The sequence below is a fragment of the Camelus dromedarius genome, unplaced genomic scaffold (genome assembly GCF_036321535.1).
Source record: "Camelus dromedarius isolate mCamDro1 unplaced genomic scaffold, mCamDro1.pat HAP1_SCAFFOLD_114, whole genome shotgun sequence".
Taxonomy (NCBI): Eukaryota; Metazoa; Chordata; class Mammalia; order Artiodactyla; family Camelidae; genus Camelus; species Camelus dromedarius.
Window position 1 is genome coordinate 7,661,402 of NW_026989787.1, and position 27,570 is coordinate 7,688,971.

Below are 27,570 nucleotides of genomic sequence, written 5' to 3' on the forward strand. Positions count from 1 at the left end.
TTCATGAGACATATTGAACCTCGCTGATACTGGCAGAGACATATGGAGTGTCAACGTGCACTTTAGGAAGGTACTCAATTCTCTGCTCCAAGAACGGGTCCAAGATTACTGACGTCTAAAAGAGAAGAGATGGCAGAGATGATAAAAGCGCTCATGTTCTTGGAAGAGGTCGTGAGAATCCACACGTCCCAAGGGGCATTTGTAAACCACTCAGACGACCAAGCACGAAGCACAGGTAAGCCTTTTCCCAGGGTTGGCCCTTGGTACCAAGCACTTGCTCTTCCCTCCCCTCCCCTCATGTATCCATTTCAAAGAATCAGCACTTGAGTTGCAATGAAGCCAGTAGGAGCTGAGCAAGCCCCTCCTTGTATCAGAGTTCCTCCTCCTTCACATTCTGTGCACAACAGTGAACTCCTCCATTGTCAACTACTCTCGACTAAAATAGATTGGTATTGAATTCTTCGCTCACACCTTGAAATGATGATTTTCCCCTAGATTCAGCAAATGCTGGGCTTATATCTACTTTGGTGTGAAGGGAGTTTTGTAAGTGAGTGAATTTTTTGCCTGAATTTGGATATTTATTTATCCTCATTTTTTCAAAACAGTATTTGTAACTATTATAATTCAGTTATTGAAATGAAGTGTAATTGTTGGGATAGATATGTAGTGACACTTTTTTGTGGACCGTCTTTTCCCTTTTGTCAAGTCCCAGGAGCAGGATATAATGTGATTGCTGTATTTTTTGGGTTAAATTGCTTTTCTCAACATAATTAGTCGATTAAACATTCTCATCTTTGATAGAAGAGCACATGATTGTCAATAGCCTAGCAAAGCTGCGGCAGTGTTCTCATATCTATAATATCTTTAAGTGCTATTGAAACCAAGCCTATGTAAAAATACATTGTTTGGGTTTCTTTGTGGTTTCCTAAATAATAATTTTTCCCCTTGAATCGCCAACATTGACCAGTATGTGTCATTATTAGGAAAGGGCACCACATGCACAATGGAAACCTAGGGTTGTGGTTGTTAATAGTTCTAAGAATTATTTCATTGTTTCTGTTAGTGCTGGAGGCACCAAGAGAAAACTGTTGACCTGCCTCCTTCATGACTTTTGGCTGCTAATTTATATTTTCTGTGCATTTTTCTTATTTGGATATTTCAAGCTGGTACCTAAATTTGGCAACTCTGTCTTATAGTTAGATATAGTATGTTTCTAAAACTGTATTTATTTTGATACATTTCCCATGTATGTAATTTAATTCTGTTTATTATTTGAAAGTCTGCAATGAGGTATGAACACATTGTCAGACCTGGAGTTTTCGGACACATCCTCCCACAATTGATATACAGAAAAATAGCTAAACAAGAATCAAGTGTCTGTGAGTTATGACTAAATTGTGTTAATTTATCCATGCCAAACTGGCAGAGTACCAGTGCAAACTTTGCTCACTCTCTCCCATGTATACAGCAAGATAAACATACACTCTCCCAGCACTTGGCTCAGGAACCCTGCTGAATAATGCCCAAACATCTCTTACTTCAAAAGTCAGAAAGAATTCTCACATAACCTGGAAAGAGTAGAAGGCAAATTAGAGAATGGAAATCAGTGCAGGACCTGACCTTTGGTGAGGGAGCAGTAAAGGGGAAACTGTGTTTTACTGGAATGCACACTCTAAAGTGGACAGGTTATTTGAGATGGAAGAAAATGTGCTGAGGGTTAAAAGAGTGCATAGTGGACGTTTGGTTGACATATCTGAAAGCAATAATCACAAAATTTCTCTGCAATTCATTCCCAGACCAATACTCCACCTGTTAATTTTGAGCTAGGAGTGCCTGTGGAATCTGTGTGTTAGGGCTGTGGCTGATGTCACAAATTTATTCCCAGGGGTTTGGAGATTGTTTTGGGCTGTGGTTGGTACTATCTAGAGAACAGATCTGCCTGGGTCCTCTCTTAATATTAAATCTGCTGGCATATGTGTTGTGGATTAGCTTGGTAACCCAGGGTCTTAGTCACAGTCTTTCCACATCCACGGTATAATTGCTCATTTTCTCCATAAAGGAGAAATGGGTCTCATTCAGAGCCATCTTCATCTAGTTTCTAGAATCCAGGGCAATTTATTGTTGAAATCAGATTCTATAGCCCAAGGATCTGCAACTTTCATAGGCAGGATTGAAATTTCTTATTGTCCAAAGCAGAGGTTTTTGAAATGCCCCATGCTTGCCTTTGAGTTCCAATGCCTTATTGCAAGAGTTCTTGGAGCAGAGATCTGCTGAACAATAGGTGAATTTGAAGCCTTTCCATCAGACTTGACTACCACATGCTAATGCAACAATAGTTGTGGTGCTGACCCAGTACTACACTAAGGACCCAACTGTGGCACTGCATGCTTCAACAGGTTCTAATGTGTGACATCATTAGATTTGTTTCCACTTTTGTTTTTGTTTGCAGAGAACCTGAGGGAACCCATTATAAAATTTTGACTTTTCCGTGGCAATAGTAAGGATGAATGCACTTTCATGAGAGTGTATTGGAACCATTCCCTATCCACATATCCAGCCGGCAGCCCAGAAACCATTTGGAAGCCTCTATTCCAGCAAAAATTACTAGTCCCAGCACTGTCAGAGCTATGATAAGCATTTAACCAAAATGACACTCTGCTAACTTTACTAGAATAGGTTGTATTCACCACAACAAAAACCACACTAGCAATCATAGATATAACAGGCAACAGACACAGAAGGAATGCATGGCATCATTACATACCAAAAACAATCCTCACAGCATTAATACTAAATGTGCACAGAAATGATTTCACTTACAAAAGCTGTTCAAGTCTATAATAGATAACTGATAATCCTTAACCCATAGCGATAGAGAGATATAATAAAATTAAAAGAACCATTCCAAATTTTCAAAAGACAGGCGTCTCCTGAAAGAACATCCAATGTATTAGACCACCAAAATTTACTAGAACATGACTTGAAAAGGGAGGACATAAAAACACTGAAGGAAACCTTGAGTCTATGAATACAAATGCAGGCTAGTATAAATGGAAAGAGAAACACTTTAGATGAGCCAAATAGAATCAGAAAACTCAACGGTGAGAATAGCTAAGCTAAAGACAGTCCAAATCGGACTAGATAATGCAGAGGAACAAATAAGTGACTTCGAAAGCAGGATAACTGCAATCACTCAGTCAGAACACGACATAGAAAAGCAAGTGAAAACTAATGCAAGCAATGCAACTGAAACCTGGGATAAGAGAAAACATACCAGTCTATGACTCATAGGGATCCCACATGGAAAAGAAGAAAGACAAATGGTTTGAAGAGATATTTGAAGAAATCAGACTGAAATTTTCTTAAACCAAAGATAGAACCAGCTATCTTAACACAGGAAGCACAGAGGGTCCAAGCATAATGAATCCCATTAGGCCTACAACAATATATATTCTAATTTAAATGGCCAAAGTTGATAATAAAAAATGATTCTAAATGCACCAAAATAGAAACAAGTGCATTGCAAGAGAACTTTCTAATGTCTTCAGCTGATTTCTTAATAGATAGATTGGTAATTTTTTCTTCCCTCTTTCATTTTGTGTTGATCTCTATTCCAAGAACTGATGAAAGGCAGATTCCTTCAGTCTAAACAAGATGAGTTGGCAGAGATTCTATAAGTGTTCAAGTTCTTGGAAGAGGTCATCAGAATCAACACATCTCAAGGGGCTTTTTCAGACAATACAAGAGACCATGCACAAAGCCCTGTTTATACTTTTCCCAGGAGTGGGCCAATGTATTAAGACTTGCTGTTCCTTCACACTAAACCAGCCATGCAGGTATACCTTCAGTCTGCTACTGCAGTTGAATTGGAGCCAGGTCCAATTTTACCAACACTGTAGGGAGAACCTGAGCCTGCTACTGCAGGAGACACAGCACTGTGTCCCATTTCACCAATCTTTCAAGGAGGCCCTGAGCCTACTCCTGCAGGAGACTCAGAGCCAAATCACATTCCACCAGCTGTGTAGGAAGAACCCCAAGCCTTCACTTGCAATGGATCCAGGAATGTGTCCAATTCCACAAGCCTTGTAGGGAGACCTTGAGCCTATTCCTGCAGGAGAACCAGATCTCTGTCATATTCCAACATCCCTCCAGGAAGATGCAGGGCCTCCTCCTGCAGGAGACTCAGGAATGGGTCCAATTTCACCAGTCCTGCAGGGAGACTCTGAGCCAAATCCTGCAGGAGACCCAGGACTGGGTCCCATTCCATCAACCCTGCACTAAGACCTTGAAGTGGGTCCAATTCCACTAGCCTTGCTGGGTGACCCACAAGCCTGATCCTGCAGGAAAATTAGAGATATGTCATATTCCAGAAGCCCTGCAGGAAGACTGAAAACCTGCTCCTGCAGGAGACCCAGGAATAGGTCCAAATCCACCAGCCTTGCTGGGAGAGCACAAACCTGATCCTGCAGGTGATACAGAGCGAGGTACAATTCCAACAGCCCTGCAGGGATATCCTGAGGCCACTTCAGCAGGAAACACATGACTGGGTCACATTCCAATATCCCAGAAGGGAGACTGTAAGCCTGCTACTCCAGGAAACCCAGGAATTCGTCCCATTCCACCAAACCTGCAAACACTGAGACTGCATCTGCAGAAAACAGAGTGGGTCACATAACACCAGCCCTGTAGTGAGACTACAAACCTGCTCCTGGGGGAGACCAAGCCCTTCACAAAGAACATGAGCCAGCTCCTGCAGAAGAACAAGAGTTGTGTGACATTCTACCAGCTCTGCAGGTAATACCTAGGCTTGCTCCTGCAGGAGACAGACATCCCAGTCCAATTCCATCAGCCTTTCCAGGGAGGATCCCAGCTTCCTCTTGTAGGAGAGCCAGAACTAGATCTCATTCCACCAACCCTGCACGGAAAAACTGAGCTTGCTCCTGCAGGATACCCACAGCCTAGTCATATTCCACAAACCCTGCAGGGAGACACTGAGTCTGTAATTGCAAGAGACCGAGGACTGGGACGAATTCCACCAGCTCTGAAGGGAATCCCTCACCTGCTCCCATAGGAGACTAAGAGCCATCAGTTCTGGTGGGGTCCCTAAGCCTGCATCTGCAAAAAATACTACAGAGTGGAGTCACATTCCACCAGCCCTGCAAAGAGAACAGAACCTGCTGCTGCAGGAGACACAGGACTAGTTCCCATTCCACCAAACTTGCAGGGATACCCTGAGCCTTAGACCAAGGAATGGGACAAATTCTGCTAACCTTCTAGGGAGACCATGAGCCTCTCCTGCAAGAGAACCAGAGATGGGTCATATTACAGTATTCTTCCAGGAAGACCCAAGGCCTGTTCCTGCAGGAAATGCAAGAACAGGCCCAATTCCTCCAGCCTGAAGTTAGAGTCCAAATCTGTTCTGGCAGGTGACCCAGAGACGGGTCCCATTCCACCAGCCCTGCAGGGAGACTCTGAGCCTACTTCTACAGGAGACCCAGGAATGGGTCCCATTAAACCAACCCTGAAGGGAGACACAGAACCTACACTTGCAGGAACCACAGAGCCAGGTCACATTCCATCAGCCCTGTAGTGACCCCTGAGGTGGGTCCAATTACACTATCCTTGCAAGGAGACCATGTGCCTATTCCTGAAGCAGAACAAGTGATGGGGTCATGTTCCAACAGCCCTGCAGGAAGACCTGGAGCCTGCTTCTGCAGAAGACCCAGGACAGGGTCTGATTCCACCATCCCAGCAGGGAGAAAACTAGCCTGCTCCTGCAAGTGACCAAGGTCTGAGTCATATTCCACTAGCCCTGTAGGAAGAACATAAGACTGCTGTTACAGGAAACCCAGAGCCATGTGCCATTCCAGCAACACTGCAAGGAGACTCTGAACCTTCCCCTGCAGGAAACAGAAACCCATTAACTTTCCACAAGCCCTGCAGGGATACCTGAGCCTTCACATGCAGGAGACCCAGGCCTGGGACCAATTCTAGCAGCCCTGTGGAAAGACCCTGAATAAGCTCTGGCAGGAGACTAAGAGCCATGTCACATTCCACCAGCCCTACAGGTAATTTATCAGCCTGCTCCTGCAGAAGACCCAGAGCCAGGTCACATTCCATGAGCAATGCAGGGAAACTTAGAACCTACACCTTCAAAAGATCCAAGATTTGGACCAATTCCAATGGCACTGCATGGAGACCATGAGCCGTGTCCAATTCCACTAGCCCTGCAGGAAGGCCCCGAGCCTACTCCTACAGGAGAACCTGAGATTGGTCATATTGCAACAGCTCTAGAATGACCCAGAGCCTGCTCCTCCAGGAGACACTGGACTATGTCCCATCCACCAGCCCTGCAGGGAAACCCTGAGACTGTTCCTTCAGGAGAACCACAACTGGCTCACATTTCACCAGCAATGCAGGGAGACTTAGAGCCTGCACCTTCAAGACACCCAAGAATTGGACCAATTCCAACAGCACTGCAGGGAGACCATTAGCCAGGTCCAATTCCACTAGCCCTGCCTAGAGACCCCGAGCATGCTCCTGTAGGAGACCCAGCACTGGGTCTCATTCCACAAGGCTTGCAGGGAGAAAGTCTGCCTGTTTATGCAGGAGACCAACAGCTGAGTCACATTTCACCAGCCCTGAAAGTAGACCCCAATCCTGCACCTGCAAGGGACCTAGGACTGGAACAAAATTGACTAGCCCTGTAGAGGGACCCTGAGCCTGGTTCTGCAAGAGAATCAGAGATGGGTCATATTCCAATAACCCAGCAGGGACAGTCTGAGCCTGCTCCTGCAGGTGATACAGAGTAGGGTGAAATTGCAAAACCTTGCAGGGACACCATGAATCTGCTGCTGCAGGAGAAAAAGGATGGGGTCTCATTCCACAAGCCTTACAAGGAGACCCTGAGCCTGGTCTTGCATGAGATCCTGAGCTGGATCCTGCAGGAGACACAGGACTGGGTCCCATTCTACCAACCCTGCAGGGGAACCCGAACCTGCACCTGCAAAAAACACAGAACCGTGTCACATCCCACCAGCTCTGCAGGGAGACTGTAAGACTAGCCCTACAGGAGACCTAGAGCCAGGTTACATTACCAGTCCTGCAGGGAGACCCTGAGCCTGATCTTGTAGCTCCTCCTGCACCTACACACACACTTCTATGAGACCCAGAGCCAATTCAGGCATCACCACCCCTACGGGCTGAGATGCCTCTGCAAACAACAACACTGTCATCTAATTCTCAGAATCAACCCACTCCCAGACTCGAACTTTACTTCCCTTCTCCTGGAATCACTTTTGTTTGTTTTTTTCTGTAATTTCCTTGTTTTCTTTCATGTCATTTAGAGTATCATCTATTTTTAAGTTTTAAGTTTACAATAATAAAATTTAGATGTTTTTCCATTTTAAATTGTGCAATTCAGGAGTATTAAGTGCATTCAAAATGCTGTGTAACCATCATCACTGTCTAGTTTCAGACTGTTTCTTTCCTCATAATAAAACCCTGTATCCAAACCACACATTCTCTTTTCTCCCTCCCCTAGCCCCTGACAAGCCCTAATCCTCTTTCTCTCTGTGTGTCTTTCCCTACCCTGGATGTTCCCTATCAATGAAATCATACAAAAGGTGGCTGTTTGTGTCTGCTCTCATATTTTAACAAGGGACTGGTGTTTTGTTTTTTTTTTTTTACTTGAAGTAGCATTTTGGTTATTTGAAAGGGAAACCCAGGTGGATTAAACATGAGATGTACAAAATGAAAATTTTTAGTAACTATGTGCATAATCTCGAGATAGGCACTGCTATTCTATGTGTGAAACCAGAGCCAGAAGGGAGATGCTTAGCTCTTCCTGTGGCAAAACATAACCTACAAAATAAAAAATAATAATATTCAAAAGCCATGAAAGTCAAACCACAACCTGGAAAAATCATTTTTCATAACCTAAAGTCAGAGAAATGTTTCACATCCCTGTGGTCCAAAAACTTCTTGAAACACTGTGTTCTAAACAGAAACAGAACAAACACATACAATTCCAACAAGAGGAAATGCAGGTGGCCAGTGTATATTAGAGGTGCTTGACCTCTCAAGTGAGGATGCACACAGATGTACACACTTTGGAGACAGCATTGGTCACCATCACACTGGCAGGACTTTAGCCTGGTGACAACCAGCTCTAGTGACAACATAAGGAGGCAGAGGCCACAGTAGATCCCCTGGAGGGAAGAGTGAGCAGACACTCCTCTCTGGGAGAACAGTATGCAGGGTGAATTACAGTTCCACAAGTTCACCCCTTTACGAGTAGTGCTGATGCATAGTGTTGATCATACTAAAATTCTTGCACAATTTTTCAAAGATGTCTTTTCAAGGATGTTCATCACAGTTCTGGTTTAACTAGTAGGAGATTGGAAGCAACACTAATGTTCATGGAGAGGGGGTGGGATTCATCAGTTCTGGTTAACATGGAGGAATGATTGTTGTGCAGCTGGAAAAATGACTGCTAGGTCTTCACCTGATGTCAAGGAAGCCCTCAGTTTGGATGCTTGTTAATCCATCATCTACATCCCAGATGCCATCTATGACCACATATGTGTCAAATCATCATAGATTTAAATGAATCTTGTGGTGTGTGAGAGACAGAGGCAGAGAGAATAAGAGAGATAGAGACTGAGAGATGTTCACCAAGCCATTCATGACGGTCACTTCTGGGGGTGGGATTTGCAAATCTCTGCACTTTTCCTTTAGGCAACATTTCAAGTGTTCATAATGTATCTATATTGCTTTACTAATTCTAAGGTATTTAAAGCATATGTTACTTGAGATTCATTCATATTGAATCCACAGCGTAAAGTTTATTATTTTTATTTTAAAGTATTTGTTACAAGTACAATCAGCATTTATGAGAGTAAAATGATAAATTCTAAAGAATTAAGAATCAGATAAAGAACAAAACCTTTTGGTGACTCAGACACAGGCCAGCTAGTTGGCAGCAAATGGCAGGGTGGGACAGGTTTCTCTAGAAGGTTGAGTATGTTCTGAATCAGCATCCAATAGAGGCAAAGAAAAATTACAAGACATGTACGCTGGAAACTACAACAGCTTGTTGAGAGTAATTAAGAAAGACCTAGCCCTATTTTAAAATTTGAAGGAGCCAAAGTGACAGAGTAGACAGACTCACAGCTTGAACTCTCCCACAAATACACAAAGAATTACATCTACAAAAACATTGAATTGCACAGAAACCTCCTGAACTCTGGCACAGGGTCTCTCATTTTGAAATACAGGAAGATTCTCACAAAATATGGTAAGGAATAAAAAGAAGAAAGACAAATTCAGTGCAGGACTTATCCTGCAGGGAAAAAGTAGCATAGGAAGAAAGGCACCCTCACACTGGGACACAACCTCTCTAGCTGGGAGATCAGCTAGGAAAGAAGCAGAGCTTCCAAGGTTTGGAGGAGACAGTGGCAACTGCATGGCAGGCAGAACTGGGGAATACTGACACAGAGGGTCCCTGTGATGACCAGCCCTAGACATGAACTAGCAGGGATGAGCCAGGACTGGCTACTGGAGTCAGTGAAGAGCCCAGGCAGAGGGCTGGGTCACACTGCAGAGAGGCAGCATCAGGAAACTAGAGGGCAGTGTGAGCTCTGGCTGTGTGTGTGTGTGTGGAACAGAACAGACTGAAACTCTCATAAAAAAGCACCAATGTTGGTATAATGGGGGAGGAATGAAGCATGGCTGTGCCAAAGTGACTTTCTCCACTTGGCTCCATTGTTGGTGTGTTCTCATGAGAAGAGAAATGGGGCTTGGTCATAGCCAACACTGCTGCACAAAGGCAGAGCTGAATGTTGAATCCATATCCTGTGCCATTGCAACTTCACAGGCGGGACTGAGATTTGTTTACAGCCCCAGGCAGAGAGGGTGGATTTGCTCTCTCTGGTCACTTTGTGGATCCACACCTCTGGGACTTACAGGCAGTGAGTGGAGTTCTGACTCAAGAAGGGTGGCCAGTGAGGGTATTTACAACAGGGTGGTGTATGGTTCCATAAGTGGATGCGGGATTGGGGTTTGAGCTGAACCTGTAGTGGACCACAAATTCATGTGTGTGACTACACACTTGCTAAGGCAGGTCCAAGGGACTGACACTGCTGGATCTGCACTGATGTTTCCTGGGGCTCAGAACCTGAGGGGCACCAGAGTAGGTGGCTGACATTCCCATAGCTAAAGCAGGGATAAAGCCAACATCAACAAATAGTACTTTGTAAGTCTGCATAACAAGTGACAGACAACACCACAGAGGGAACTCCCCAGTGGAAATCTCCTGCTTATTTTTCTTCACAACTGAAGTGCTCCCACCCTGCCTACTACACACCACAGCTCAGAAACGGGTCTAGAAGAAATACATAGAGCCAGAGAAATATAAGTAAATAAAGAAGCTGAGGAACCACTTTCAATTAAAAGAACAAGAGAAATCCCCTGAAAGAACAAACAGTAAAATAGATTGATAGTCTACTAGACTTCAAAAAGGGAATGATCAACACACTGAAAGAACTAAAAGAGACTATCAATAGAGACAGAAAACTTTGAAAAGAAAATTTAAACTATAAAGAAGAGCTAGTTAAAAATAGAAAATTCAACTACAGGCAATCAAAAACAGACTAGATAATGCAGAGGAATGAATAAATGACTTAGGAGACAAGATAAAATAAATAACCCAATACAGCAGACATAAAAGCCAATAAAAACCAATTAAAGCAAGATAATATAAAGTGCGCCAGCCTATGCATAATAGTGGGTCCCAGAAGGAGAAGAAAAAGAAAAGGGGATTGAAAATATAGTTAAAGAAATCATGACTGAAAACTTTCCAAACCTTAAGAAGGAAAGAATTATCCAAGTACAGGAGGCACAGAGGGTCCCAAACAAGAAGAAACCAAACAGACCTACACCAAGACATATTATATTTGAAATGGTTAAAGTTAAAGATAAAGAAAATATTCTAAAGGCAGTGAGAGAAAAACAAAATGTTAGTTACAAGGTAGCCCCATAAGCATTCAGCAGATTTCTCTACATAAAAACTTCTGGCCAGAAGGGAGTGGAAAGATATATTCAAAGTCCTGAATGAGAAAAGGCTGCAAACTAGGATATTCTATCTAGAAAGACTCTCCTTTAGAACAGAAAGAGAGAGAAAGAATTTCACAGACAAGCAAAACTAAAAGAATTCAGCAGTACTAAATCTATGCTAAAAAAAATTGAAAGTTCTAATCTAAATAAAACATAAACAGGAAGCTATAGAAATTAGGAAACCATAATTGGAAATGCAATAAATACAGTGAATTGCAAGGGAAAACATGAAGATATAAATAAGTCAGTAAGTCAATAAAGAAAGCAAGAAAGAAAGAGAGAATAGCAAAATCATAAAAGGTGAAAGAGGAGAGCAAGAGAATATAGATTTTGTTCCCTTTCTTTTTTTTTCTTATTTCTTTTTGTCTTCTTTCTTTTTAGGATGCACTTGAGCCTACATGACTATCAACTAAAACCAAACAGATGAAGTAAGGGGTTACCAGACTTGAAAGACAAGATAACCACAAATCAGAAGTATATAAAGAGTCATAAAACCCAAAAAGAAACCAAGCTTATAGAAAAGAAATTTATCATATGACAAAAATGAAAAAAAAATTAAAAGAAAGAAACAAATAAGAAATACCAAATCAACTGGAAAACAAATTTCAAAATGGCAATAAAACCACATCTATAAAATAACTACTATAAATGTCAATGGACTAAGTGTTCCAATCAAAAGAAAAAGTGAAGGAGGAGGAAAGATGGTGGAGTAAAAAAGATGCTCAGAGCTCACCCTCTCCCACAAATTCACCAAGAGTGACATCCACAGACACACCCACCACCCAGAACACCTGCTGAACTTTGACAGAATATTGCCTTCTTCAAAAGATAAAATTTTCCACAAATCTGGTAGGAGAAAAGAAGAAAAAGGAAAATAGTTCAGGACCATTCCAATGAGGAGGGAGCTGCAAAAGAGTAATAGCATTAATACACTGGGTCTACCCAACTCCAATGGCGAGTTCAGCAAGATGGAGAGGGAACATCTGCGGCTCGGATCTGTACAGAATAGCCTTTGACTGACAGAACTAAGTTAATTGGGCACAAAGAGTCCCAATGATCCCCAGCCCTAGACGTGAACCAGCAGAGGTGGGATGGGACAGGCTGTCTGAGTCGAGCAGAGGATTCGGGCTGACTGTACAGAGGAAACCTTGGGGGACTGCAATGTTCTGTGTGCCATGGCTGGGAGAGTATACAGATTAGAACAGCCTGGGTCCCCCATAAAATCCAAAAAAAAAAAAAAAAAAAGGCAAAGCAACACTGCTGGTGTGCCCTGGGGGGAAGGGGATCCGTAGCCTTTGTGTCCACAGACCCACAGTGCCATTATTGGAGACTTCTTGGGAGAAGAGAGTCAAGGCTCAGCCATAGCCACCATATTTTCTGGTTCATGGTTCCCAGGTGAAGGAGGGGTCAAAAGCCGAATCCCTACCTAGGGGCTCCACAACCTCATAGGTGGGACTGAGATTTGTTTACAGTCCCAAGCAGAGGGGACCATTACACACCGATGCCTCTCTGAATTGGCTTTTCTAAGACAAATGGACAAGAAGCAGTGTTCTGGAACAGAGCAGGGGTGACGGCTAGTGCAGCTGTTTTCTCTGAGTCCACCTATGAAGCATGGACCTAATGCGGCAGGGGAGCTACCTGCCAACTACCTTGCACAAGTGTGGTGCTGGGACCAGGCATCTGGTGGGGGTGCAGACCACCCACAAACTGATGCTGGGACACAGACCAGGAGCACGACTGGAGGGCCTATGGAACCAGCAAGTGGAGTTTTCACAGCAGGATATGGGCAGGAGTGTGACAACCACAGGAAAAACAGGAGCTCCTGCTCAATAGCCAGGGCAGACTCAGGCCACCAGAACACCAGCCACACCACCAACAAAGGGGATAACAGGCAAAAGGCATGGAAGGAAGACTTGGCAACCACCCATAATTAAAAATAACCTTATGACAAAATTATTAAGAGTGCATATTCTTGGAGAAAGGCCAAGATAGTGGAGTAGAAGGATACTTGTATCTTATCCTCTCCAATAAATACACCAAGACTGACATTCACAGACACACCCATCCACTCAGAACATCTGATGAACTTTGATAAAACATTGCCATCTTCAAAAGACAAAATGTGCCACCAATCTGGTAGGAGAAACGGAAAAAAGAAGGAAGAAAATGCAAAATGGCTTGGGGTTGGTCCTTTGAAGAGGGAGCAGCAAAGGAGGGATAGTGCTGGTTGACTGGGTCTCCCCCTTTCCAACGGAGAGGTCAGCAGGATGGACAGGGAACCTCTGAGGCTCAGATGTGTACAGAACCGCCCTTGACTGACAGAATTAAGTTACATGGGCACAAAGTGTGTCAACAACCCCCAAACCTAGAAGTGAATCAGGGATGGGAAGGGACAGGCTGCTGGATCCAGGCAGACTCTGGTTGACTGTACAGAGGTAACCCTGGGGGACTACAGTGTGCTGTGGACAACTGCTTGGATTGTATACAGATCAGAACAGCCTGGGCCCCCCATAAAATAAGAAAAAAAAATAAAGCAAAGCAACATTGCTGGCTTGCCTGAGGGAAGGGGAGTTTTGTCCTTTGTCTCTGCTGACCCACAGCAACATAACTGGTGATTTCTCAGAAGAAGAGAGATGAGGCTCAGCCACAGCCATCATACCCACCCAGGCAGAGGCAGGGTTGAAACCTGAATATGTACCTGGCAGTTCTGCAGCCTCATAGGTGGAACTGAGACTTGTTTACATCCCCAGACATATAGGAAGGTTCTGTCCTGGTGCGTCTATGAACTCGCACCTCTAAGACAAATGAACAAGGAGCAGAGTTCTGGCAAAGAGCAGGGACTAGGGCTGGTGTGGCCATTTGCCTCAAGCCCACCTACAGAGTGTGGAACAGATGTGGAGTGGGGAGTAGCACTGAACAGGGGAGCAACCAACCCAACTACTGTGCAGGACTGCTGCACCTGGACACGGCATTGGGAAGGGGCACACCCTGCCCACCTACCATGCAGGAGAGCAGCACCAAGATGCAGCATTGGGAGGAGATGTGACATGTCTACCTCCAGGCACTGGGAGCAGCACAGACCAAGGGTGTGACCAGAGGGTCTCTGGAACCAATGAGCTGAGTTCATGAAACAAGGCAGGGGCAGGAGCTGTGACAACCACAAAACAAATAGGAGTCCCCATTCAATAGCCAGGGTAGGCTCTGGTTAACAGGTTAATGGCCACATCCGTAACCAAAGGGATAACAGACAAAAGGCACAGAAGTAAGACTTGGCAACCACACTTATTTAAGAAAGACCTCTTGATAAAATTATTAAGGGCACACAATCTCCACGGGAACATCCTCTCTTCTTTTTCTGTTCCATTTTCTTTTACTTTTTAAATGTTACTTCTTAAATAATTTTTATATTTCTATTTTTAATCCCTTTTAAAATTTTCTTTTAAAATACTAATATTATTATCTTTCAATTTGTCCAATTTCATTTTTATCTTTGTTTTGTTCTTCTGTTATGATGATACTCTGTTCTCAAATATTTTTCTTCCTTTAATGTTTTAAAAATTCATCCCAACTCAATTGTTATCTTGTTTCAATATGTTCTTCTGTTATTGATTATACTGCTTTTAAAACTAATTTCTTTGTGCTTAGTTTTATTTCTGCATCCACTTTATATAAATAAATAAACTCCTAAAGGACGACAGTAGATAACTGATACTCCATAAGCCATAGTGCCAGAGAGATATAAGCAAGATGAAGAAGCAGAGCCACCTCTCTCAATTAAAAGAACAAGATAAATCCCCTGAAAGAACAATCAATGAAATAGACATTGATAGTCTACTAGATGATTTCAAGAAAGGAGTGATCAAAGTACTGAAGAAACTAAAAGAGATTGTCTATAGAGACAGAGAATATGTCAAAAAACGAAATTGAAACTCTAAAGAGGAGCCAGTGAAAATTGGAAAACTCATTTGCTGAGATGAGAGTTGAGCTAAAGGCTGTAAAATGTAGGCTAGATAATTGAGAGGAATGAATATGTGACTTAGAAGACAGGACAACAGAACAGCTGAGAGAAAACAAATAAAAACCAATGAAAGCAATATAAGGGACCTATGGAATAACATAAAGCATGCCAACCTACTCATAATGGGGGTCCCAGAAGGAGAAGAAAGAACAAAGGGGATTGAAAAGGTATTTGAAGAAATCATGACTGAAAACTTCCAAACCTAAAGAAGGAATCAGATATCCAAGTACAGGAAGCACAGAGCGTCCCAAACAAGGAGGTCCCAAACAGACCCACACCAAGACATATTACATTTAGGATGACCAGGGTTGAGAATAGGAAATGATTCTAAAGGCAGCAAGAGAAAAACAAAGAATGAGATACAAGGGAACCCCCATAAGATTTTCAGCTGATTTCTCTACACAAACAGTACAGGCCAGAAGGGAGGGGCAAGGAATATTCAAAGTCCTGAATGAAAAAATGATGCAGCCTAGGATACTTTATCCAGCAAGGCTATCCTTTAGAATAGAAGGAGAGATAAAGAACTTCACAGACAAGCAAAAACTAAAAGAATTTAGCAACACTAAACCTATGCTAAAGGAAATATTGAAAGACCTACTCTAAACAGAAAAGAAGCAGGATGCTACAAAAAGGAGAAAACCATGATTGGAAAGGTGATTGCTACAATGAATTACAACAGAATAAACATGAAATCATAAAAGAGGACATCTAAATCATTAAGGGTGGGGGAGGCGAACAAGAAAATGTACAGGTTTCTCTCTCTCTCTCTCTCTCTTTTGTTCTTGGTAGGATGAGTTTGAGCTTATATTACTATCTGTTTAAAACAAACAGATATAGTAATGGGTTAATATATGTACAAAGTAGGGTAACCACAAGCCAAAAAGTTACAATAGAGTCACAAAACTAAGAAGACACCAAGATAATAAAAAGGAAAATTATCAAACCACAAAAAGAAAATGAAAGGAACAAAGAGGAAATACCAAATCAACTGCAAAACAAAGTTCAAAATATAATAAACACATATCTATCAATAATTATTATAAATGTCAATGGACTAAATGCTTTAATCAAAGGATATAGAGTGCAGAGTGGATAATAAAGCAAGTATCTACAATACACTGTATACAAGAGACCCACGTTAGGGAGAAGGACACACATAGATTGAAAGTGAGAGGATTGAAAAAGATATTCCACAAAAATGGAAATGACAAGAAAGCAGGAATATCAACAGTGATTTCAAATAAAACAGACTTTAAAACAAAGATTATAAAGAAAGATTAAGAAGGACATTTTATAATGATTAAAGGAGTCATAGATGAAGATATTACACTCATTAACATATATGAACCCAACATAGGAGCACCTAAATACATAACAGATAAAAAGGGAAAATTTGATCGGAATACAGTCATGGTAGAAGACTTTAACTATCCATTAACATCACTGGACAGATCTTCCTTACATAAAATTAATAAGACAACATAGAAATTAAATGATAAAATAGAACAATTTGTCTTGGTTAATATTTTCAGAACATTATATTTCCCTAAAATAGAATATACATTCTTCCCAAGCGCACGTACCACATTTTCTAGGATAGATCATATACTTTGGCACAAAAGAAGCATTAACAATTTGAAGAAGATAGAAAATATTTGAAGCAACTTTTTCTGAACACAATACCATAAAAGTAGAAATTAACTACAGAAAAATAAAGGAGAAATAAATGACAGCATGGAGATTAAACAACATACTACTTTAAAAAAAAAATGGGTGGATGATGAAATCAAAGAAGAAATAAAAAAACACAGTGAGACAAAAGATGATGAAAACACAACCACACAGAACCTATGGGATCCAGAAAAGGCAGTGCTTAGAGGGAAGTTTATAGCGAGAGAATCAGGTCTACCTCAAAAAAGAGGAAAAACTGCAATAAACAATCAAACTTACCACCTAAAAGAATTAGAAAAAGAAGAGCAAAAAATAACAAAAGTAAGCAGAAGGAAGGAAATAATAAAGACCAGGGAGGAAATAAATAAAATAGAGATATTAGAAACATTTGAAAAAATCAAGCCAAGAGATGGTTTCTTGAAAGAGTAAACACAATTGACAAAATTATGCTCTATGCTGGAAATTGACACAACAATGCAAACTGACTATAACTCAATAAAATAAAAATTAAAAAATAAATATATTAACAAAAGAAAAAAGAAAAGGTAGTTTCTACTCACCAGACTGGAGGAGGGGACTGCACCCCATGCGGGGTCACACTCCATGGGAAAGCCTGGGGTCAGGATCGGAGGAGCAGGGTGCTGTGGACAGGATCTGTCACAGAGTTTCTGCAGGAGGGGAGGGTGAGGCATGTGAGCAGCCTGAGGACTGGCCATTTGAGTAAGTTCATGGGCTCTGGGGTGGAGGGGCTCCCCCAAGTGTCTGGACTTGACTCTGGGTGAGATGGGCAGGTGGACAGTGGCTCAGTGTGAGTCCAAGTCCAGTGAAGGGGTAGTGCGTTAGATCTAGAAGGACTCCTTCTGGGGTGGGAAGGCCCATAATGGAGGCAGGAGGCCCAGCCCAGGTGACTGAGAACAGGGTGTGTCCTGCAAAGGCCTGCAGGGCAGACGAAAGCATCCAGTCTACAGAAGGTGGAAACATGGTCCATACAAGGGCTCAGCTCAGATGTCACCCCCTCAGAGGAGCCTTCCTTGCCTGCACAGTCTACAGGGACAGCCTCCTCCACGCACATCTCCCCAGCAGACACCTTCTCCATTTCCTGCATAGCATTCAGGACACGGGCCCCTGCTCCACGCCCAGCCATGGTTCTGCTGCCCTGAGGAAAAGCCCTCACAGGAGCCATCAAGCCCTGCACGACCTGGGCCCCACCTCTCTGTCTCTTCTGCCACCACTGTCTCCACCTGGCCCTCTTCTCCTCCACTCCTGCACTCCCCCAGCCCTGTGTGCTCTCCAGAGCACGTGTCTCTCCTAACATGCTGTGTGTGCTCACTGTGTCTCATCCACTGCATGCCTCCCACCCAGGTCAGTATCCAGTGCACAGTAGGGCTCAGTAAGTAGAGAAAGAATGACTCTTACCATCACTGCTGGGAAGACCTTTTTCTGTGGCCTACAGTGATCACACACCCGTCACACATTCGCTGAGGTCCTACTGTGTGTTGGGCGGGTTCCATATACCGGGCACAGCAGGGAGTGAAGCAGGCAGGTCTCCATTCTCATGCAGCAGACAGCCTGGTGGGGGACACAGAGAAAATTAAGTATAATATACACAATGTCTGGAGGTGATATGTTCCATGGAGAAAAATAAGGTCAGGGAGGACATTTGAGCAGATTCCTGGAGGTGTTTAAGAAGCAGGCGGAGAGAGATCCTGGCTGAAAGAGCAGCCAGTGCAAAGGCCCTGAGGCCACAGTGGGATGTGCATGGAGGGTCTTAGTTATCCGTGTGAGTTCTTAGTCCTGCCTTGAGTACGTATGTTGCTTCTATTTGTAAACCTTGATTTCACCTTTAAAGCAAATTAAACTGCATCATCAATCTCCATAATTTAGCCAATTCTGTTTCAGGTGTTGTGGGCACAATGGCGGGCTAGTTACTTGGGTTGGTAAAGAATTACCAGCGTCTGAGAAGGGTCTAGGAAAGTTTAATAGGGACACTGCTATAGGCAACATCAGGCCACACAGGCAAGAGGTGCCTACACGAGTGCCAAGGTTGAGTGTGTGGGGTCTGTTATTGGGGGGGTGCTGTTCACACAAGGAGGAGGGGGCTGCATGATCAATTCATGCACAGGTACCTGGTTGGTTGTGAGATCTGTCAGGGGCTTCTCTGAACAACAGGCTTTACCACTTTAATAAGGGCAGGATGTGAGGCCTCTCTTCCTGGGGCAATGAGTTTTCATAGGGTAAACACACAGCAAGAGAAGATGTTTTATAGCTGGTGGAAATGCAGGTGTGCAAAGGGTCCTGCAGTGGGGAGTGGGAGGTAAGGTGCCACTGGGCTCTAGGCACACAGAGAGCCCAGGGGTGAGGGTGTATGACTCTAAAGAGTGCCACCTGGCTTCACACCAGGGACTTTATGTGAAAACAGGAGAATCTAGGTTGTCAGCACGTGTCTACTCAGTGACCTCCCTAAGCCTAGCTCTGTCAGGCACCAGGTGGCTGTGAAATGAACATGAAGGTCCCACCCTGAGGACCCCAATGAATGAACATCTTGACATCCTCAAGCCCCTTCTCCTGCACCACCACCCCACCTCATCTGGGTCTCAGGCTCTGACCCTGATATCAGTGGCACCTTTGTTCCCTATATCCAGCTCCTCTGGACGTCTCTGTGATGAGCTGTTCCATGTCAGCGAGCCCCAAACTGAGCTCTGCCTTTACCCCATGAATGCTTCCTCCCTGTGAAGCCCCTTGTGAAGGAGCCACCACAAGCAGGATCCTCCAGCCCTGAGTCTCTGCCTTCCCCAACCCTCCGATTTCCCCCAGCCCATGATCCCCTCTGGAGGTCCCTATTATCCTCTCCCTCCCACTTCAGTCTTGGGCTGCACACCAAATCCCTCTTCACAATCTCCCACAAGACAGGTCCAGGTCCACTTGGGGACACTGAGGTGACACAGGCGGGTGTTGCTGGGAATGAAGAGCAGGATACTGTAGCAGAGGAGAGGCAAGGGCTCCCAATCCACCAGAACACAGGCTAAAGTGGGGGCAAGACACCCATAAAGGGTGAGGCAGGCATCACACTGCAGCCCCGCCCTCTGTTCCCCCAGGGTGCCCTGTGTTTCCTGCTTTGGCCTGGGGGACTTCCCCCCTCACTCTCTGTTAGAGGGGTGCCCATTCATTCATTCACACCCTCATTCACCATGTACATGGGTCCTGCTCAGTGCCAGGCCTCAGCTGGATGACAGCTCATCCTTGGGGACACAGCTCAGATCTCACCTCCTCCATGAAGCACTTCTGGATTCCCACCCCTCCTGAAGTTCCTCTGGCCTCAGTTCGGACCACTAGGGCTGAGACCACACTCTGATTACCTCCCAAGTCTGTGATCTCTGTGAAAGCCCTGGGCCCAATGTGGAAAGAGACTCAGAAAAATGGGGCCAAAAGGGGCTAAGAAAAATGTTACTAGTTCTCTATTACAGAGAAGGGCACTGAGCAGAGAGAGGGCAGTGTCTAACCAAAGCTACAGAGGAGGGTCTCAGTGAGCCCTCCCTTGGCCCTGTTACTTGTTCTCTGTTACAGATGAGGACACTGAGCCCCAGAGATGGAGCAGAGCCCTGCTATAGCCTTGGCCCCACGGCCTGTGTCCTTTATTACTAGCTCAATGCTACCAGCAGGGGTTTGGGCCTGGAATGGAAGTTGAAAGCAGCCTGACCCCCAGGACCCCTTCATACACAAAGTCAGTCTCAGGAAACACCCCTCAAGACCTACTCTACACCCCTGGGATTGGGACCTGATTGCTGTTCCTGGAAGCTGGCTGGGCTTCCCTGTGAATTGGCCCAGGAGATGCTTGGGACAGACACAGGGCCCCTGAGGCTCCCTGTCCCCAGATGAGCAGCTCTGGTCCCCTTGACTGTCCCTGGCAGAGGCCTGATGACACGAGGTGTTGGTCGGGTAGCCAGCTGTGGAGATGAGGAAATGGGAGCCACATGCAGGTACATGCAGAGGTTCAGGTATTCACTCAACAATCATTGATTCAGGCCTTGCAGTGTGGCTGGCCTGGGCCCAGGCCTGGGTGTCCTGTAGTGAATAGAGTCAACCCCTTGAGCCTTCTGGGAAAGCAGTGCTCAGAGAAACGGGCCCTCAGAGCCCCCATCTTGCTCCCCATGAACAATCACACTGAGATGAGGCTGCAGCTATGGGTCCCAGTGGAGGGTGAAGGGAGGAAGGAAACCCAGAGTGGGCACTGACCATGAGCCTGGACACTGGAAACAGATGGCCTGGGCTCTGTAATCTGGGGTGGTCACCTCCCCTGTTCTCTCTGTGCCTCAGTTACTTCTGCAGAAATGGGTGATAACGCCTGTCCCTGACCCACAGATTTTCATGAGGAGTCAGTGATCTCTTATGCATGTAGGACAGTGCCTGGCTATGGGTCAGGATCCTGCTCACCTCACAATAGTCTGTCCCACTTTAAAGATGAGAAAGCCAAGGCTAAGGGGGTTATGAGACCAGCCTGGGCTAGCCTCCTTCTCATGCTCTGCTGTCCAGGTCTCCTGCTTTTACATCATCCCTCTGCCCCCATATCCACCCAGCAAAGTAGGTGCTGAGAATCTGAGCAAATCAGAGTATGAATGGAGACACACCCTCTCCCCAACTTGGGCTCTTGGGGCCTTGGGCAGGATGGGGATATCGGGCTCCCCCAGACTGTCCAGGAGGCCCAGCATGTCCGTCACCTCATTTCCACTCAACACGGAGGTGTGTGTCCAAGGGCCAGAGGGCGATGGAGTAACCCAGGGTGGGTGGATGCTAGGTAGGTGTGGGAGGCACAGAGTGGCCCCTGGAAGACAGTGTCCAGGCAGCCAAGGTGTAGGGAATGAGGGTGCCCAGAAGGGGCAGAGGACAGAGTCCAACCTGGACACCACCCCCTGCTGGACCCTGATCTGGGGTGAGAATTGGGACAAGCCAGGGCCCCGCTAGGACTCCTCATCCAGCAAAGAGGTGAGGAAAAGTTAAGGAGACAATGGAGGCTGACCCCACCGTGTTCCCTGTGTGAGGGGGCTGCTTCCAGGATCCTGGAGTTTCCTTAGACCTTTGTGAAGTGGCTGCTGTTTCCAGCCCCATGTGGGCAGAAGGACTGAGGCAGGGAGGACAGAGTGACTCAGGACAGAGCTAGGATTCATCCAAGAGTGTGTGCTGGGCCTCTTGCTGAGAGCAGCCTCTGGGCATCATGGACTCAGGAAGTGTCTTGTCCTCCCTCTTAAGGCTCCTGGCATGTTAGGCAGGAAAGGTCCCAGTGCCCATAACTGGGCCTCTCTGGGTGATGCTGTCATGTGGGATCATGATGGTCCTGGGAAAGGAGAGAGAATGTAGGCTGGGCGTCAGGTCTGCATCAGACCCTAATGATGCCCCTAATGTTGTGTGACCTGGAAACTCCCTGACCTCTCTGTGCCTGGCTTTCCAGCTCTGACTCAGAGGACTACTGTGCTTGGCACACAGTAGGACCTCAATCAGAGGAAAAAGCCAGCCCTTCCCCAGGAACCTCTCCTCTTACATGCTCAAAGCTAAGCCCATGTGCCACACATCACCAGAGCTGATACTTGACAAACAGGGCAAGTGAAATCCAGCAACCCCTCCCTCCTGCCTGAGGCCCTTCCCTCCTCAGTGACAGTGGCTCAGAGCAGGTCTCTGCATCCCAGAAGTCTGAACTGAGCCTTGTGACCTGGAGGAGTCCCTGTTCCACACAACTTTGTTTCCAGGTCCTTCCAACAAGACACAAGAGCACCTGGTAAGTCTCTTAGCTGCAAGGTCCTCCCTTTGCAAATTCCCCCATCACATCCGGGCTAGAAGATGTGAGTTCCAGGGCACATGACCATCCAAATGATGACTTCAGGGAAACATCCCTGCCCACACTGCACTCTTCAGAGCCCACCTTCTAAAAGAAGGGGTAGTGACCCACGGTTGTGCACAGTTTTATCACAACACAGCCCTCACCCACCCACCATTGGAAACATGTGAGAAGCAGAGATTCCCAAGTGCCTGGACCCCTGTCATCCAGAAAGCAGAGGTTAGGGTAACAGACAGAAGGGGAGAAAGTACTTTCATACTATATATCTGATAAGGGGTTAACACCCAAAACATATAAATAACTCTTACAATTCAACAGCAAAAAAACAAGCAATCTGATTTAAAAAGTGGGCAGAGGAACTGAATAGACATTTTTCCAAAGAAGACACACAGATGTCTAACAGGTACATGAAAAGGTGCTCAACATCACTCACCATCAGGGAAATGCAAATCAAAACCACAATGAGATATCCCCTCCCACCTGTCAGGGTGGGTGTCATCAAAATACAAGAGATAACAAGTGATGGTGGTGATGTGAAGAAAAGGGAAACTTCTGCAATGTTGGTGGGAATGTAAATTGGTGCCATCACTCTGGAAAAGAGTAAGAAGACTCCCCCAAAATTTAAAATTAGAACTTCCGTATGATCCAGCAAATCCTCTGCTGGGAATATATCCAAAGGAAATGAAATCACTATGTCAATGAGACAACTGCACCCTCACATTCACTGTATCATAATTTACAATAACCAAGATATGTAAACAACCTAAGTGTCCATCAACAGATGAATGGATACAGAAAACGTGACGCATATATATGTATATATAATGGAATCTTATTCAGACATTAAAAAAATGAAATCCTGCCATTTGTGACAACTTGGATGGACCTTCAGGGTATTATGCTAAGTGAAATAAATAAGACAGAGAAAGACAAATACCTATGATCTCATTTATATGTGGAATCTATAAAATAAACCGAAACCCATAGAAACAGAGATCAGGTTGGTGGTTGCCAGAGGTGAGTCAGGGGGTGATTGAAATTCGGGAAGATAATCAAAATGTACAAACTTCCAGTTAGAAGATAAACAAGTCCTGGGGACATAATGTACTGCAAGGTGACTGTAGTTAACAATACTGCGCTGTGCATTTGATAGTTGTTAAGAGAGTACCTCTTAAAATTTCTGATCACAAGGAAAATAGTGTGTGAGTATGGGTGAAGACTGAAGACAGACGTCAAGTAAACTTAATGCAGTGATCATTTCACAATATGCACATGTAACAAGTCATTATGCTGCACACCTAAAGCCAACAAAGTTATGTGACAATTGTATCTCAGGAATACTTATCCCAGGAAGCGGGGGTGCGAGCCTGGATTACATACTGCAGGAGCTGCCTTTGTCCTCCAACAGCAGAGGGTGGTAGTTGTGACAGGGACTGTAGGTCCCTCAAAGCCTAGAATGTTTACTGTCTGGACCTTCACAGGGAGAGTGTGCAGACCCTGCCCTGGAAGACGGTGGTAATGGCAGCAACAACGGCCTGCCTGTGTGCAGGCTCAGCCCAGACAGCTCCTGTGCTCTGCTGTCACCGCATTTACTTCCCTCCACACCCTCAGAGGGAGAGGCTTCAATGTTTTGATTTTACACATGAGAAAACTGAGGCTCATTTGCTTTGAATTATTGACCAAGTGGTGGGGGAAGCTTTGAACCCCAGTGTTCTGATTTCAAAGCCACATCTCAGTCCTGATTTTTAGAAGGTGGAGGTCCAGGCACTGGGGACCCTCCACCTTCCTCACTTGTAGTCTTACTCTAGGGCTGCCATCCCCGAGGCGTCTGGGTGAACACATTTAATCCGCTTACTCTGCACCAGCTGAGCCCTTGGCTGCCAGTCTGTTGTCGCTGCCTGACACCAGCTGAGTTTTACAAGTGAACCATCACCCCCTGCCAACCCACCTGCCCTGCTATGTGGGGCAGACCCCTCCTAGCCTGGTCATTCTAAACCCTTAGCTCAGACATTTGCATAACTGCATCGAAAAGGCCCTACTCCCTGTGTGGAGGTATCGACAAGGGGAAGGGAGGGGAGTTTTGGGTGGCCCCTTACTCTGAACGTGACACATGACAGGGACATGTTCATGTCCATAATGGCACTCAATTTGAAGCTAAGAACATGGTCACAACGAGGGGTAAAAGCTGAGAGGCTACAAGGCTGCTGAGAAGGGGGCTTGACTATTGAATTGTAAATGTGTAATTTAATTTAAAAATTAGCCCCCTGGGTGATAAGAATTTGCCCCTAAGGCCAGAATTGGCCACCTGACCCCTGGGAACCCCTCAATTCCAGGATGTAATCATCTAGCATGGAGAGGGCTTAAATTGGGGTGCTGTCCTCTCAGTCATGGTGCACCTGCCCACGTATGCACCCATGAACTGCAGTTCTCACACATCAAGGCACCTCTCATGCCCTGCCAAGGAGGTCCAGGTCATAAGGAAGGGATGACAGACTGTGAGGTCACACGTGTGCCCCTGCAGGGGTGAATGTTGTATAGGGAAGAGCCACCCCCCACTCTCACCTCCAGGAGGGGTGCTGGAGGGAGCAGGACTTCTGAGCCCATAGGCTTAGCAAGCATCCTTGCTGAGGGTGGGGAGGCTGTCCACTCTGAAGTCATAGGTCAGATGGTAGATTGGGATCCCACCCCCACAGCTCACCAGTGAGACCGTCTAGTCTGTTTTCTCTGTAAACTGGAACCCAGTCACCCTCACCCTCAGAAGTGGGGGCAGCCTGTGTAAATTAAAACACAAAGCCCCGGGCTGTTTCAGGTGCCCGGGGGTGTCCAGCCCCCCTAGGCCGGGCAGGTGGGTGAGGAGATGTATGAGTTAGCAGGTGTGAGAGCAGAGCTGAGACTTGGCTGAGTGCATGCACTCTAATATCCAGGAACTGCGAGCTACCACTAGCAAATCTGTTCACTGAGGCCATGTGTACTCTCCCTTGTCATTTACAATCCCCTGTTTGAACAGAGGCCTCTGGAGTCTATTAGCCACATTGTTGCCTGTCACCACACTGTTGCAGTTCCAGGGTCTCCATTTAGCCAGCTTGAAGGAATAGTCAAACTTTTTCTTAAAACCAGTGACAGAATACCAAAGTGGCTTAAAGAAGCAAACAGGGCAGGAGAGAATGACTTACCTAACTGAGACATCCACAGGGAGATTGCTTCAGGCAGGGCTGTACCTGGTGCTCAGTGACATCAGCAGAAGTCATCCTTCCCCACCTCTGGGCTCTGCCACTGGTGTCATCTTCACATGGCTCTGCCTTTATGAGAGCAAGATAGTCACCAACTGCCACAGGCTGACATCATCACCCCTCAACTCCCAACTGAAATAGAACTTCTCTGCTCCCAGGATTCCAGTAACTAGGCCTGACCTCCGTGGAGCCTGGTTGGGCTGGTGCCCAGCCCTGAGCCAATCACAGTGGCCAGGGAGGATGGAAAATGCTGATTGGCCAGATCAAGGCCATGTGACCATCCTCTCCAGGAAACCTGTGAGCTGTTCACCTGTTTTCAGGTTGGGAGAGTGTGATGTCTCCCGGAGGATCCTGCTACTAGTACAACCTGCAGGTGGCACAATGAGCTGAAATGAGCCTGTCTGCTTGGTGACAAGTGACAGGTCACTTAGTGGTTCCCTGCTCCAGGGAGGGAGGCATGTCCAAACAGTATTGGGGCTTCAGAGCCAGAATGTAGTAGAAAAGCCTCCCAGTCTCCCAAAAGGTGGGAAAGTGAGCAGTGACACTGGAAAGGCACTCCTCTCTGTGGCCCTTGGCTTTCTCCTTGTTACAGTGGAGAGTGCAATGTTGCCCCTGACAGCCCACTTCCCTGCTGGGAGGCCTTTGCAAAAGGTGGAGAGTGCTTGGAAAAGCCCACTTATTCTGAGGAACTGTTATTGCTCCTGGTGGCATTATTATTTTCATGTCACTTGTGAGGTGGGCCCTGAGGGGTCCCTGATCTGGGGGCACAGACACCCACAGAAACTTGGCCCAGTATTGCTGTTCATTCAACAATGACTTACCGAGCACCTACTGTGTGTCAGATTCGCAGGGTAGAGTAGTGGTGTTGACAGCACAAGCCCCTGCCTCACCTCATCTCTGCATCCCAGGTGGGGTCACCAGAATGGGAGTTCAGGAAGCAGAGGACGTGGCCGAAGCCTTGTGGGAACCCCTGGGTTTTTCTCTGTGCTGAGGGCACTAGCAGCACACCGATTGTGGGACTCAGTACCAGCAGGACCTAGCATTGATGGGTAAAGGAGAGAGGCATTTCTACAAGCCCATCCTCACTAACCCCAGGCTCTGGAGGGCAGCTCCAGTCTGCTCAAACTCAGGGGGCATCTTCCACCATCCTGATCACCCTCTGGTATTACTCCCCGCTCAGATACACTTTTCCCTGTGGCAGCTACACTCAGAATATGCGTTTGTTTCTCTCCCATGTGGTTAAGTGGACTTCAGACACATGATAGTGATGGAGTGGCTAAGCCTCTGGGCAGATTGCTGGGTGACTCGCGGAAATTGCTGCACATGGTGAGCTCCCTTCTGCCAACCAATGGGCCAGGCCCCACCACTGTTCTGTCTGTTCTACCTCACTTAATCTGCACAGACACTCTGTGCAGGACATCCTGTTATCCCCCATCTCTGATGACCTTGGGTGGACAAAGCTTGGGTTTGAGAAAGTTGCCCAGGTCACATTGTTGACAAGTGGGGAGCTGGGGATTTGCACCCTGGTCCCAGGAGTCTGGATCATGGAAAGGCCTGGGTGGGGCAGCTTATTGCCAAGGGAAGTCCTGCCCAAGCCTCTCCCATGAGAGCCCACCCAACAGCACATCTAGCAGAGTCAGCATTTCCTGGACCAGATGGACAGAACCTCAAAACTTCTTTGCAAACAGATTGTTTCCATGTTCTTTTGC

At 45.7% G+C, this 27,570-nt stretch overlaps 1 protein-coding gene and 1 long non-coding RNA gene across 1 annotated transcript; both read right to left on the reverse strand.

Annotated features, from left to right (window-relative positions):
* LOC135320701 (uncharacterized) lies at positions 1-26,162 on the reverse strand. The gene is made up of 4 exons (XR_010379967.1): positions 25,805-26,162; positions 18,221-18,373; positions 17,365-17,472; positions 1-115 (listed from the first exon to the last, which is right to left on the reverse strand). It is a non-coding gene; the product is annotated as an uncharacterized LOC135320701 (long non-coding RNA).
* The window catches only part of LOC135320668 (putative N-acetylated-alpha-linked acidic dipeptidase), a 498,181-nt gene that overhangs the window by 448,172 nt on the left and 22,439 nt on the right, over positions 1-27,570 (reverse strand).